General features: G+C 45.5%; 1 pseudogene; it reads left to right on the forward strand.

Annotated features, from left to right (window-relative positions):
* The first annotated feature begins 1,012 nt into the window (after nucleotides 1-1,012).
* The window catches only part of LOC132806775 (beta-1,3-galactosyl-O-glycosyl-glycoprotein beta-1,6-N-acetylglucosaminyltransferase-like), a 36,080-nt pseudogene continuing 24,524 nt past the window's right edge, over nucleotides 1,013-12,568 (forward strand).

Here is a 12,568-nt window from a genome sequence, read left to right on the forward strand (position 1 = left end):
ACTAGATGTCCATTGAGGATGGCATAGTAATACGGGGAGCAAGTGTGTTTTTCCCAAGATACTGGCTGAACTCCACCAGGGTCATCCTGTGATTTCCAAAATGAAGGTGTTGACAAGATGTTTTGTCTGGTGGCCGGGATCAGATGCCGATGCAGCCATGTTTGTGGGTCAATGGCTAGAGTACCAACAAAGACAAAGATTGCCAGCTGCTGGTGGCACAATCATAGAACTGGTCAGGTAACACCTGGACTCAGTTACACGTCAACTGTGCCAGTGCTTTCATTGTGGTTATCCATTTAATCATTGTGTACACACAATGTGGTTGGATGTGCATGTCGTGCATTTGTCAAATGTGGGGATGACAATTGAAAAGTTGTGAGGATCTTTTACAATACACAGAAACTGGACATGCTGGGCACAAGTAGCAGGCCATCATTTAGCACGAGGGAGCCTTTTGTCTTTCCTAAAGTGGAATGATATTCAGCATGTAAGGACAGCTGCATCTGTTGTCTGATAGTCTGGGGGAAAGAGCAGTCCAAACATTGAAACAAAGTTTAAAGATACAGCCTGCAACTTTAGTCAATACCCAAGTGTCCCAATTTGTGATTGATTATAGAACCAGCACTCACACAAATACATGAACAGAAGCACTGGTAATGCAGAGAAGACTCCACTCCAGATTAAATCTGATGTTCTTCCACCTAGCGCAGTGTGTGAAAAAGTGTCATGAACACCAATGCTGGCCGGAAGACATTTCTATACGAAAGAGGCAGGTTAGTCCAGGAGACGAACAATTGGAATTACCGTGCATGCGTAAGAGGCATGGTCGAATGATGTACACTTCTCAAGGCAGAGAGGTGATCCTGATTCAGTATTTGTGTCAACTAATAGCTATAACATCAAAAGTGGGGCAGGAAGAAAACATACCCAGCCACTTGGAACATCCAACAGGCTGCCAGAAACTGTGGGTTCTCCCTGTCCTCCCAGTGTCCAAGAAACCTCTGAGGGCAAGATGGACATGGCAGATGTCGTAGCCTTGATGCCATTACCACCAGCAGAAAAAGATGAATTCCTGCTGAGATGCTCAATGGGCAAGAGGTAGGCCGCAGTCCAGTACATGCCAGCAGTAGCTGAGCCAGACTCCGTGGAATCAAATCAGTTCCCATACACTTTACACACACACACACACATTTTACATCGGGTCTTTTGTAGCATCTCCTAGTTGAGGTGACCTGCAAATGCATCCAAGCTGTCACTGATGCCTCTTTCTCCAGATTACACTTGTTTTACATCATTCACCCATAACAAGGAGAGCCAAGCAACCTGGGCAGTGGGATTCTCTGCCATCACTTCCTTCCCCCAGCTGTAGGGTGCCATAGCCTGTACCCATATTGCTTTCAGACTGCCCTATCACAAACCTGCAGATTGGAAAGGTTTTGTCACTTCCACAATGTTTAACTTATCGATGTTTAACCATCGATGCCAGAGTTTGGAGGATTGTTTCAGACTGTCTTGGAGCTGCCATGATGTTGATGTAGAAGACAAGTCCCGAGATCCTGCCTCCTTCCAAAGACCTTGGGCCACAGAAGAAGAACTGCAGGGAATTAAATGAAAAATTCTCTAAATTTGGTTCATAACATGTTTTTCTTTTCTTGTTATTCTTTCCTGAGATGTGGCTTTTTTGGTAAGGCTGCCATTTGTTTTCCATCTATTATTACCTTTGACATGAGTGTCTTACTTGACTATTTCAGATGTCAGTTAAGAGCCAACGTAATTGCCATGGTTCTGGAGTTTCACTAATAAACCTGTAATCTGAGAATCAACAATGGTTATATGGTCATCATAGGCTAGTGTTTAAATCCAGATTTTATTGAATTCATATTTCACCATCAATTGTGGTAGTATTCAACACCATGATTTCCAGAACAGTAGGTTAGTGCTCAGGATGACCACATGACAATAATGCCATAAGAAACAGGAACAGGAGTAGGTCCTTAAGCTCTTGATCCTGCTCCACCATTCAATAGGATCGTGACTGATCCAACATTCCTCACTTTCACCTTCCTATGCTTTCGTTGGAAGCCTTGATTCCCAGACTGATCAAGAATCTATCCATCTCAGCCTTAAATATACCAAGGACTCTGCCCCCACAGGGGGCACTGTGACAAGGACTTCCAAAGACTCAGAGAAGAAATTCTTCCTCATTTCAGTCTTAAACTGGCACCCCTTGATTCTGAGACCATGCTTTCTGGTCCTAGACTCCCCCATGACGAGAAACCGCCTCTCAGCATTTTCCCTGTAAAATCCCTTAATAATCCCATATTTTTCAGTTAGATCATTCTTCTAAGTTCCAGTGAGTAGAGTCCCAACCTATTTAGCATTTGCTATTTAGACAATCCCTGCTCACTGGGGATTAGCCTAGTATTCTCTCAACTGCCTCCAATGAAACTTCCCCAAACAAAGGGACCAAAACTGCCCACATTACTCGAGACTGATAGAAGTTTATAAAAGAATGATGGGTATGGATAGAGTTAATGCTAGTTGTCTTTTCCCAAGGGTGGGCATTTCAAGACTAGGGGGCACATTTTTAAACAGAGAGGAAAGAGATTTTAAAAAGATGAGGAACTTTCTTTGTGCATAGGGTGGTTTGCATGTGGAATGAACTTCCTGAGAAAAGGGAGGATGTGGGTACAATTATAAGGTTTAAAAGACATTTGGATAAGTACATGAGTGGGAAAGGCTTGGAGGGCTATGGGCCAGGAGCGGGCAGGTGGAACTAGTTTAGTTTGGGATAATATTCGGCAAGGCTTTGTTGGACCGGAGGGTCTGTTTCTGTGTTGTATGACTCTATGTGATCTCACCAGTAAGTCTTCCCTACTCTTACACTCCAATCTCCTTGAAATAAGGGTCTATGAATGTAATCAAGATGCTAGTGCCTCCCTGAGGCAATGGCAAAATGAAGATATAACACTGCCCATGCTTCCACCAGGGCCATAGTTGAACAATCATAACTCAACCACTTCAAGATGAGTTGGAAGCTCCAGTGGGGCATTGTAGTAAAGATCAGAAATGGGGCACTATGCCTTTCTCAAGTGCAGTTGACAAACAGGGTGTGGACTGTCAGCAGAGGAAATAGGGGACCAGCAGTAATCTTCTGAGAGTGAAGATAAAGACAAGGACATTTAACAGGGTGAACATAGATGAGAGCAGACATACCTACATTAGAGGGTAATGCACTGTCAAAGACAAGAAAACAGAAAGAACTGAATTGCAACACGTGTCTAGGATGAATAAACTGGGTTTAGACTTCCTCATGTATAATTGTTTTTGGTTATATGGTAGCAACCATGGTTCGGGCAAAATATATGTTGACCAAGTTATTTTTGTAATCATCATCCAACATTCCTGTTGTTGAGTAAATGTGTTTTTAATCATATTAATGTATGCTTGGTGAAGGTAAAGGTAAAGTCCACATAGTCTGAGTAGATCGTGGGTTGTTCTCATCACAGAGAGATGTGTATGCTCAGTTTGTACTGTCTAGTATCTCCACATCATAGACCCTTCAAACTGTTGAGGAGATGGCAGCAGTCAGTGAAAAAGGGACACGAACAGAGCTTGCTGCTAAAGTTCGGTGGTTTTATAGCCTGTAGTCAAAATATGTAATTCAGTGTAATGTCATCTCTCACAATAGGAAGTTAAGAGCATTCCTGAGGCATTTTATAAGAATGATCCCAGGAATGAAAGGCTTGTCACTTGTGGAGCAGTTGAGGACTCTGTGTCTGGACGCAATGGAGTTCAGAAGAGTGAGGGAGATCTGATTGAAACTTACAGAATACTGAGACCTCGTGGTAGACTGGATATGGAAAGGTGTTTCCACAAGCAGGAGAGATGAGAACCAGAGGACATAGCCTCAGAATGAAAAGGTGATGTTTTAAAGCTGAGAGAAGCTACAGACCAGTAAGCCTGACATTGGTGGCAGGCAAGTTGTTAGAGGGAATCCTGACGGACAGGATTTACATGTATTTGGAAAGGTGAGGACTGAGTAGGAATAGTCAACATGGCTTTGTGTGTGGGAAATCATGTCTCACTAACTTGACTGTGTTGGTTCAGAGAAGTAACAAAGAGGATTGATGAGGGCAGAGCGGTAGACGCATTCCATGTGGACTTCAGTGTGGCGTTCGACAAGGATCCCCATGGTATACTGGTTAGTAAGATTAGATCTCATGGAGCACAAGCAGAACTAGCCACTTGGATGCAGAACTGACTTTTAAGGTAAAAGACAGAGGGCGGTGGCGGAGAGTTGCTTTTCAGACTCGAGGCCTGTGACAGTGGTGTGCCACAAGGATCGGTGCTGGGTGCACTGCTTTTCATCATTTATATAATGATTTGGATGTGAACATAGGGGATACAGTTAGTAAGTTTACAGATGACACCAAAACTGGAGGTGCAGTGGATGGCAAAGAAGGTTATCTCAGAGTACAACAGGATCTTGATGAGATGGGCCAATGGGCTGAGGAGTGGTGCATGTATGGAATGAGCTGCCAGAGGAAGTGGTGGAGGCTGGTAGAATTATAGCATTCAAAGGGCATTTGGATTGGTATATGACGAGGAAAGGTGCAGAGGGATATGGGTCAAGTGAGGGCAATTGAGTCAAGATGAGGTTAGGAGAACTGGTCAGCACAGATGAGTTGGATTGATGGGACTGTTTCTGCATTGTACATCTCTATGACTCTGTAACCCCCTCCACCCAGTACATTCCTCCCTATCTCTGTAACTTCATCCAGCCCTGACACCTTCCCTATTTCCAGAACCTCCTCCACCCCCTACACCCCACCCTATCTCTGAAACCTCCTCCAGTCCCAATAACCCTCTCTTAGCTGTAACATCAATGCTCATTCTCACTCCATGATGTCAGCCCTCCTACGATCCCAGCCTCTTGACCATCCCCTAATTCCATCACTCCACCGGCCTTCAGCTGCTTGGGCCCTCCATGTTATCATCTCATAAGACTTTGAGCAGTTTGCATTTCCCTTCTCTGATGAATCCTGTCCATTTTTTCCTGGAAACAATGTTATACCTGTTGTGGATTTACTAGAGTAATTCAGGAAGGGTCCCTCAACAGCACCTTGTAAGCAATATGATGCAACACTACTCCTTCTGCAGTTACTCTCCACTTCACCCTTAATCCCAACTTTGAAATTAATCATCCTTCCTTCAGTTTTTCTGGGACAGAATCCTGGGACTCTCTCCCATGTGACTTTGCATTTGTGGTTAGGGTTCTTAAAACACAGTGGGGTTAAAGAGGAGAGTTCCTTATCATTTATGCCGGAGAGATTAGGGGGATGGGTAACAAGGCTGTCCCAGTCAGTGATGCCCACTTCATGTAAATCCACAAACAAGTCTGTCATTGTGATGTTGCCATGGGAATTCACATCACATTCCTATTCTGAGGGATACACAGGAACAGTAGGAAATGAGACTTGGTCGAATCAGTCAAAGAGCCAAGATGTTTCCCATCAGTGTCCCAGCGAGATGTGGACAGTTACAAGGGGAGTCAGGGTGAAACAATACCTGCTGGAGTGTGATGACCTTCATTGTTCAGCTCTCTGAATATTGGAGTTGGGATGGCGTGCTGAGGTTGGTCAGGAAGTTGGTAAGGCCAGTTCTGGAAGACTGCGTCCTGTTCTGCTTACGCTGCTGTAGGAAGGATATTATTAAATTGGAGATGGTTCAGAAAAGATTTACCAGGACGTTGCCAAGAGTGCAGGGTTTGAGATATATAAAAATAGACTGGAGAGGCTGGGGACATTTTACAAAGAACATTACAGCACAGGAACAGGCTCTTCAACACTCCAAGCCTGCACTGACACATTTTGCCTTCCATATTAAAACTGTCTTCACTTACAGGATCCGTATTCCCCTGTTCCCTTCCTATTCATGCCTGCTGCTGGATGCTTCTTGAAAATTACAATTGTATCTGCTTCCATTGTCTGTTCTGGCAGCGTGTTCCATGAACTCGCCACCCTTTCCATGATAAACATGCTTCACTTATCTCTTTTAAACATCCCCCTGACCCCTGCACCTTGAACCTGTGCCCCCGATTAACTGACTCTTCCACCCTGAGAAAAGGCCTCATACTTTCCACCCTATCCATGCCATTCACAATCTTATAAACTTCTATAAGGTCACCCCTCAACCTCCTGCATTCTAGTGAAAACAAACCCAGTCTATCCAATCTTTGTTCACAGGTAAAATCCCCCATTCCAGGCAACGTCCTGGTAAACATTTTCTGTCCCCTCTCTAAAGGATCCATATCAGAACTGTACGTGTTTTTCACTGCAGCATAGGAAATTGAGGGGTGACCTTGTTGAGGTTTATAAAATCATGACAGTGATTGATAAGGTGAATGAGAAGGGTCTTTTCCCTAGTGTGAGGGAGTTCAGACTCAGGGCCATATTTGTAAGGTCAGAGGAAAAAGATTTAAAGATTGAGGAGCAACTCTTTTCCCCAGAGTGGTTTGTGATGGAATGACCTTCCAGATGAAGTAATGTATGTGAGCACAGTTACAATGTTTAAAAGATGCCAGCTCTTGATGCCAGTCGTTTTTTTTCTCCATTCTGTGCTACTGAATGTCCAAATTTCTGTGACATGCATTTCCAGAGGACTAACATGGCAAGGGAGTACATGTTAAATAGGAGGACCCTGGCAAGCACAGAAGATTAGACGGATCCTGGTTTGTGTGTCCAGCCATCCGTGAAGGCAGTAGGATAGGCAGGTAAGGGAATTAAGAAGGATCAAAGCCACTGAATACATGAGCAGGGAGGTGTCATGTTGGAGTTTTACAGGATTTTGATGAGACCACAGCTGGAGTACTGTGTGCAGTTCTGGTCAGCGCATTATAGGAAGGATGTGATTGTACTGGGGGGGGGGGGGGGGGGGGCAAAGGAGATCCACCAGGATGTTGCATTAGATTGAGCATTGCCTAAACCTGCAGGACTGTTCTGCTGTCTGCGTGTGTGTGTGGCTATGGTAACCCACCCAGCCTGCACATCCCTGGACATTATGGGCAATTCAGCATGGCCAATCCACCTAACTTGAACATCTTTGAAATCAGAGCACCCGAAGGGTACCCAAGCAGACAACATGCAAAACTACACACAGCCACCCAAGGCTAGAATCAAACTCTGGTCCCTGGCACTATGCTCTATCAATGCTAACCTCTGAGCCACTCTCAGCCAGGGGAATTGTTTTTTTGGATTCATATCAACTTGCTGTGCTCAGATTCACAGCTTTATTATGAATGGTCAAATCACCATCATTCCAATTTCGCATGAGAGAGAGAGAGAGAGAGAGAGATAGTGGTGAAGTTTGATTTACTATTGTCATTTTTTTTCAAATAAATTCATGGGATGGGGGCATCGTTGGCTAGGCCAGTATTTATTGGCCATCCCTAATTGCCCAGAGGGCAGTTAAGAGTCACAGGACAAACAGGTAACCACCTTCCAGTCTCCTGACCCTCTCTTCATCCAAGGGATACCCCTCCCACATTGTTGTGGGCTCAATGGCAGGTTCCTTCCTGAAAGAGCATCTCAGTCCAGGCTGGGGGGTGGTTTATTGGGCTTGGCTGGCTCTGTGTTCTCTCTGGTGGTAGGTTCTCCGATCCAGACTGCTCACCATCGCGATCCTCTCGTTTACTTCACCCGGGCAACACCGGTCCAGGAATGGCCGGAGAGAAGCGGAGACCGGGGAAGGAAATGCCTGTAGCCAAGCAAGCAGGCAACGAGAGGAGCCTGGACTCCGACAGAGAAACAACGGAACATTGGCTGGGTTTCATCCGGAGGAGGGCAGGAGGAGTTACCGAGAGAGAGTTACAGAGGGAGAGGGAGAAGTTACAGAGAGAGGCAGAGAGGAGTTACCCAGAGAAAGACAGAGTTATCGAGAGAGGGAGGAGAGGAGTTACTGAGGGAGAGGGATGAGTTAGTGGAGGAGAGGGATTACAAAGGGAGAGGGGTTATAGAGGGGGAGGGGTTACAAAGAGGTAACGGAAAGAGGGAGAGGTGTTAAAGTGGGAGAGGAATTCCAGAGGGAGAGCAGTTCTGGGGGGAGAGGGAGTGAAAGTCGGAGCCATTCGTTGAATCTTGGGGAAAAGGGAAGACAAGAGTCTCACAAGGAGAGAGGACTGGCTGGGGCGACCTCTCCAGCAAATTGCAATCACTCCTTCCCCAAGGCCTGGTGGAGGCAATGCTGCCCAGCACAGAAGGCATCCATTTTGCATTTACCTATTGCCTATAGGCTGGGGACACTGCCCTCTGGAAAGTGCCATGCCCAAGCTGAGCCAGCATTGTGCCCACTGTTCATGCCTCAGATCAGTGCTGTGTGTGTTCAGGGTGGTCTTGTTGTGCCAATGGCTGCTGTTCCAAAGAGGAGGGGGCAGGCTGACTCTCAGGCTGGTGAAACCAGGCGCCAGTCCAATGCAGGAACACCTCCTGCTGGTCGAGGAGAACTCCACCTGTTGGCACATCATCCAGAGGGACAGGCAGGAGTTGGAAAGGGCCCTCCTCAACTCTATTACTGTCTCCCTCAAGCACCAAGCCTGAACATGACCCGAAATTGCAGATCGTTTGTGAGGGCCCGCAAGTATATCACTGTCCCCCGAGCCCTGAGGAGGAACACTTCCCCTTGGCTTACTCCATGGTCATCCACCAGAGCATTGAGATGTTCAAGAGGCTTCTACGGAGCAGTTACGCCCCACAGAATGTCTACTGTATCCATGTGGACAGCAAATCCCCCAGTCCATTTCATGCGGCCGTTCAGGCCATCGCTTCGTGTTTCCACAATGTCTTTGTCGCAGCCAAGCTGGAGTGGGTCCCCTATGCTGGCTGGAGCAGAGTTCAGGCGGATCTCAACTGCATGAAGGAGCTGCTGGAGAGCCCTGTCCCCTGGAGGTACTTCATCAATGTATGTGGCCAAGACGTCCCCCTGAAGACCAACTGGGAGATAGTCCGCAGCCTCAGAGCTCTGAACGGCTCCAATGTGATTGAGTCAGATCCTGCGCCAGGGTTCAAAAAGGTAACCGCCTTCCTGTCTGCTGGGCCTCTCTTCATCCAAGTGTTTTCCATCCTCCCTCTCTCCATCATTTCTCTCTCCCCTCCAGTCCTTCACTCCTGTCTCCTACAAAGAGAGACAGGGTTGTTAAAACTGTTCAGTTTCATGGAGGGAGGTTCAGAATGTACAAAGGAATATAGAAGAGTTGGAGAGTGGAGCTGCAAACAGAGCAGAAGGGCAATTGACGTTTCAGGCCCCTATGCGCCTTCTGGCTCTTGACTGCTTTGAGACACCTTCCGACCACCTCTAGGACAGCCCATCCAGATTACCCTTTCTCAGGACGACAGCGCTCAGAATGGCCTACCCACCTACTGGCTCTAGGGGCAACTGGCATCAAGGTGGCCTACCCACCCTCTGGTTCTTGGGGTGACAGCTTTCAGGACGATCCATGAACGTCCCAGCTCACAGTAAAGCCTGCCAGACCCAAGGACACACATGACACACAAGACAGGTTTACCCACCATCTAGCTCTCGGGGAGACTGTCATCAGGGTGGTCTACCCGCCTACCCGGGACAGCCTACCAACCTTCAGGTTCACAGGATGGCCTACCTGCCCTCCAGCTCTCGAGGTGACAGCTTTCAGGATGACCCATGAGCCTCCCAGCTCACAGTAAGATCTTCCAGACGCAGGGACATGCAAGACAGTGCAGGTGATAAGCCCAACAAACCATATGACAGTTAATTACCAACAAACAGAGTCCTTTCTAGTCCAGAGTCCATTAGTACAGGCATTTCTCTTCAAAATGTAGAGTCCATTTCCAGGCCTGAGGGGTGGAGAAAGTGCCATACAAGGCCTTGAAGAGACCACATCAGAATCAGTCTGTACATTTTTCTCTCATTTAAAACATAAAATAATTATATTGACAGCAAGTTTCACCTGCCTTTTTCATGGGATGAAGGCTTTATCTTATGAAGGAAGGTTGAACAAATTGGCCTTAACACATTTAAGTTTGAAAATCTGAGAAATCTTTTTGAAATGTATAATTTTCTCTGAGGGAACATAAGGTGGTTGATGGGACATTGCTTTCTCTTGTAGGTTTGACAAGATGTTTTGTAGAATAAGATATTGTCAGACTCCTACAGCACTGAAATATACCCTTTCATCCAACTCATCCATGTCAACCAGGTATCCTAATTGAAACTAGTCCCTCTACACTTGTCCAATTTATGTTGTCTGTGAAATCTTGTAATTGTACCCACTACAACAATTCATTTTGGCAACTTGCTCCGTATTTGCACTACCCTCAGGTCTCACCTTAATCCTATGCCCTCTGAGTTTGGACTCCCCCATCCTGGGGCTATTCACTTTTATTGATTTCCCACACAATTTTATAAACATCCAATACTCCAGTGAGAAAAGTCCTAGCCTATCTAGCCTCTCCTTATAACTAAAACCCTGCAGTCCTGGCAACATCTTTGTAAATTTATTCTGCATCCTTTGTAGTTTAACAACATCCTTCCAATAGCAGGGCGATCACAAATTTACTCAGTACTCCAAAAGTGACCTCACCAAATGCCTTGCAGAATTATTTTCCCCTGAGAGGGCTGTGGCACTGTGTAAATCTCTTCTGTACAAAGTTGCGAAGGCTGAGTTGATGAAGTTGTGAAAGGGTGAGCAAGCTGACCGTTTTTTAAAAAAAGATAAGGACCCCGGGGCAACCGATAGAAATGTGGTATTGAAATTGTAGCCAGATGAGCAGTGATCTTCTTGAATGGTGGAGCAGACTTGAAGGGACGAATGGCTGACTTTTGCTATGACGTTGGTGGAGACAGGTTATGCCTTAGTTCAAGTAAAGAGTAGGGAGTTTTCTGACCACTCAGCTGAGGAAAGGGCTTTGGTGTCCCTCCTGATAACATGAACCTTGAAGTTAATCTCCCTCTGCACCAGTCACAGAATTAAAGAATTCTTGCGGAAGGATGCCATTCAGCCAATCGTGTCTGTAATTATTCCACATCTAGTACCAATCTCCTGCATTTCCACACACAACTCTGGCAACATTGTTGTAAATCTTTTCTGAACCTTTTCAAGTTTCACAACATCCTTCCCATAGCAGGGAGACTAGAATTCCATGCTGTATTCTAGCAGTTGCCAAATCCAATGTCTTGTTCAGCCACAGCATGACCTCCCAACCCCTACACACAATGCACTGACCAAGAATGGCAAGCGTAGCAAACACCTTCTTCAATACGCTGTCTATCTGCGACTCCCTTTTCAAGAAACTATGAAACTGCATTCCAAGACCTCTTGTTTCATCATCACTCCCCAGACTTCACCATGAAGTGTATTATTCCTGCCCTGATTTGCCTTTCCAAAATGGAACACCTCACATTTATCGACATTAAACTCCATCTGGCATTCCTCAGCCTATTAGCCCATCTGATCAAGACCCCGTTGTACTCTGAGGTTGACTTGAAATATTACTCTGGATGTAGGTTTGCTGGAAGGTTCATTTTAGATGTTTCGTCGCCATACTAGGCAACATCTTCAGTGAACCTTCCAACTCAGCAAACAAACCTACATCGAGAATCTCAACCTGAACTACAAATTATCTCAAACTTTGTTGATATATTACTGTCATGTATCTCAAGTTACAGTAAAAAATGTTGTCTTATGTGCTTTACAGACAGATATTGATAGGTTAAGTTGGCAAAAATGTTGGCAAATGGAGTGCAATGTTGGGAAAATGTGAAGTTGTTCATTTGGAAGGGAAATCAAAAGAATAGAATATTATTTAAATGGAGAAAGCTTCAGAAAGCTGCAACACAAAGGGATTTGGGGGAACTAGTGAATGAAACATGGAAAGCTTGCACACGGGGGGCAGCAGGTAATTGGGAAGACTAATGGAATATTGGATGAAAACAAATTTCTGGAGAGGCTCAGCAGGTTGGGTAGCATTCGTGGAGAGAAAACAGAGTCAATGTTTTGAGTCTGGTGATCTTTCTTCAGAACTGAAGTGGAATGTTTGCCCTTATTTGAAAGGGGTTGGAGTATAAAAGTCAGGAAATCTTACTACAACTGTGCAAGGTGCTTGTGAGAGCACATCCGGAGTACTGTCAGCACTTCTGGTCACCTTATTTAAGAAAACATGTTGTTTCATGGGAGGAAGTTAAGAAAATGTTCAGTGGGATGGCCCCCATTATGGAGGGATTGTCTTAAAAACAAAAGGCTAAACAGGATTCTACTCACTGGAGTTTAGAAGAACGAGAGGTGACCTCATTGAAATGGACAGGATTAAGAGGCTTGACAGGACAAATGCTGAAAGGATGTTTCTCCTCATGGGAGTGTCCAGGACCAGGGGGTGTATTGTCTCAGAATAAAGGGGCACCAGTTTAAGACTGAGATGAGGTGGAATTTCCTCTCTCAGAAGTCTGTGAATCTTTGGAATTCCTTGCCACAGAGAGCTGTCCTTGTATATATTTAAGGCTCAGATGGATAGATTCTTGGTCAGTGGGGAATTACGGG

This window comes from Hemiscyllium ocellatum (assembly GCF_020745735.1).
Source record: "Hemiscyllium ocellatum isolate sHemOce1 chromosome 15 unlocalized genomic scaffold, sHemOce1.pat.X.cur. SUPER_15_unloc_25, whole genome shotgun sequence".
NCBI classification, from domain to species: Eukaryota; Metazoa; Chordata; class Chondrichthyes; order Orectolobiformes; family Hemiscylliidae; genus Hemiscyllium; species Hemiscyllium ocellatum.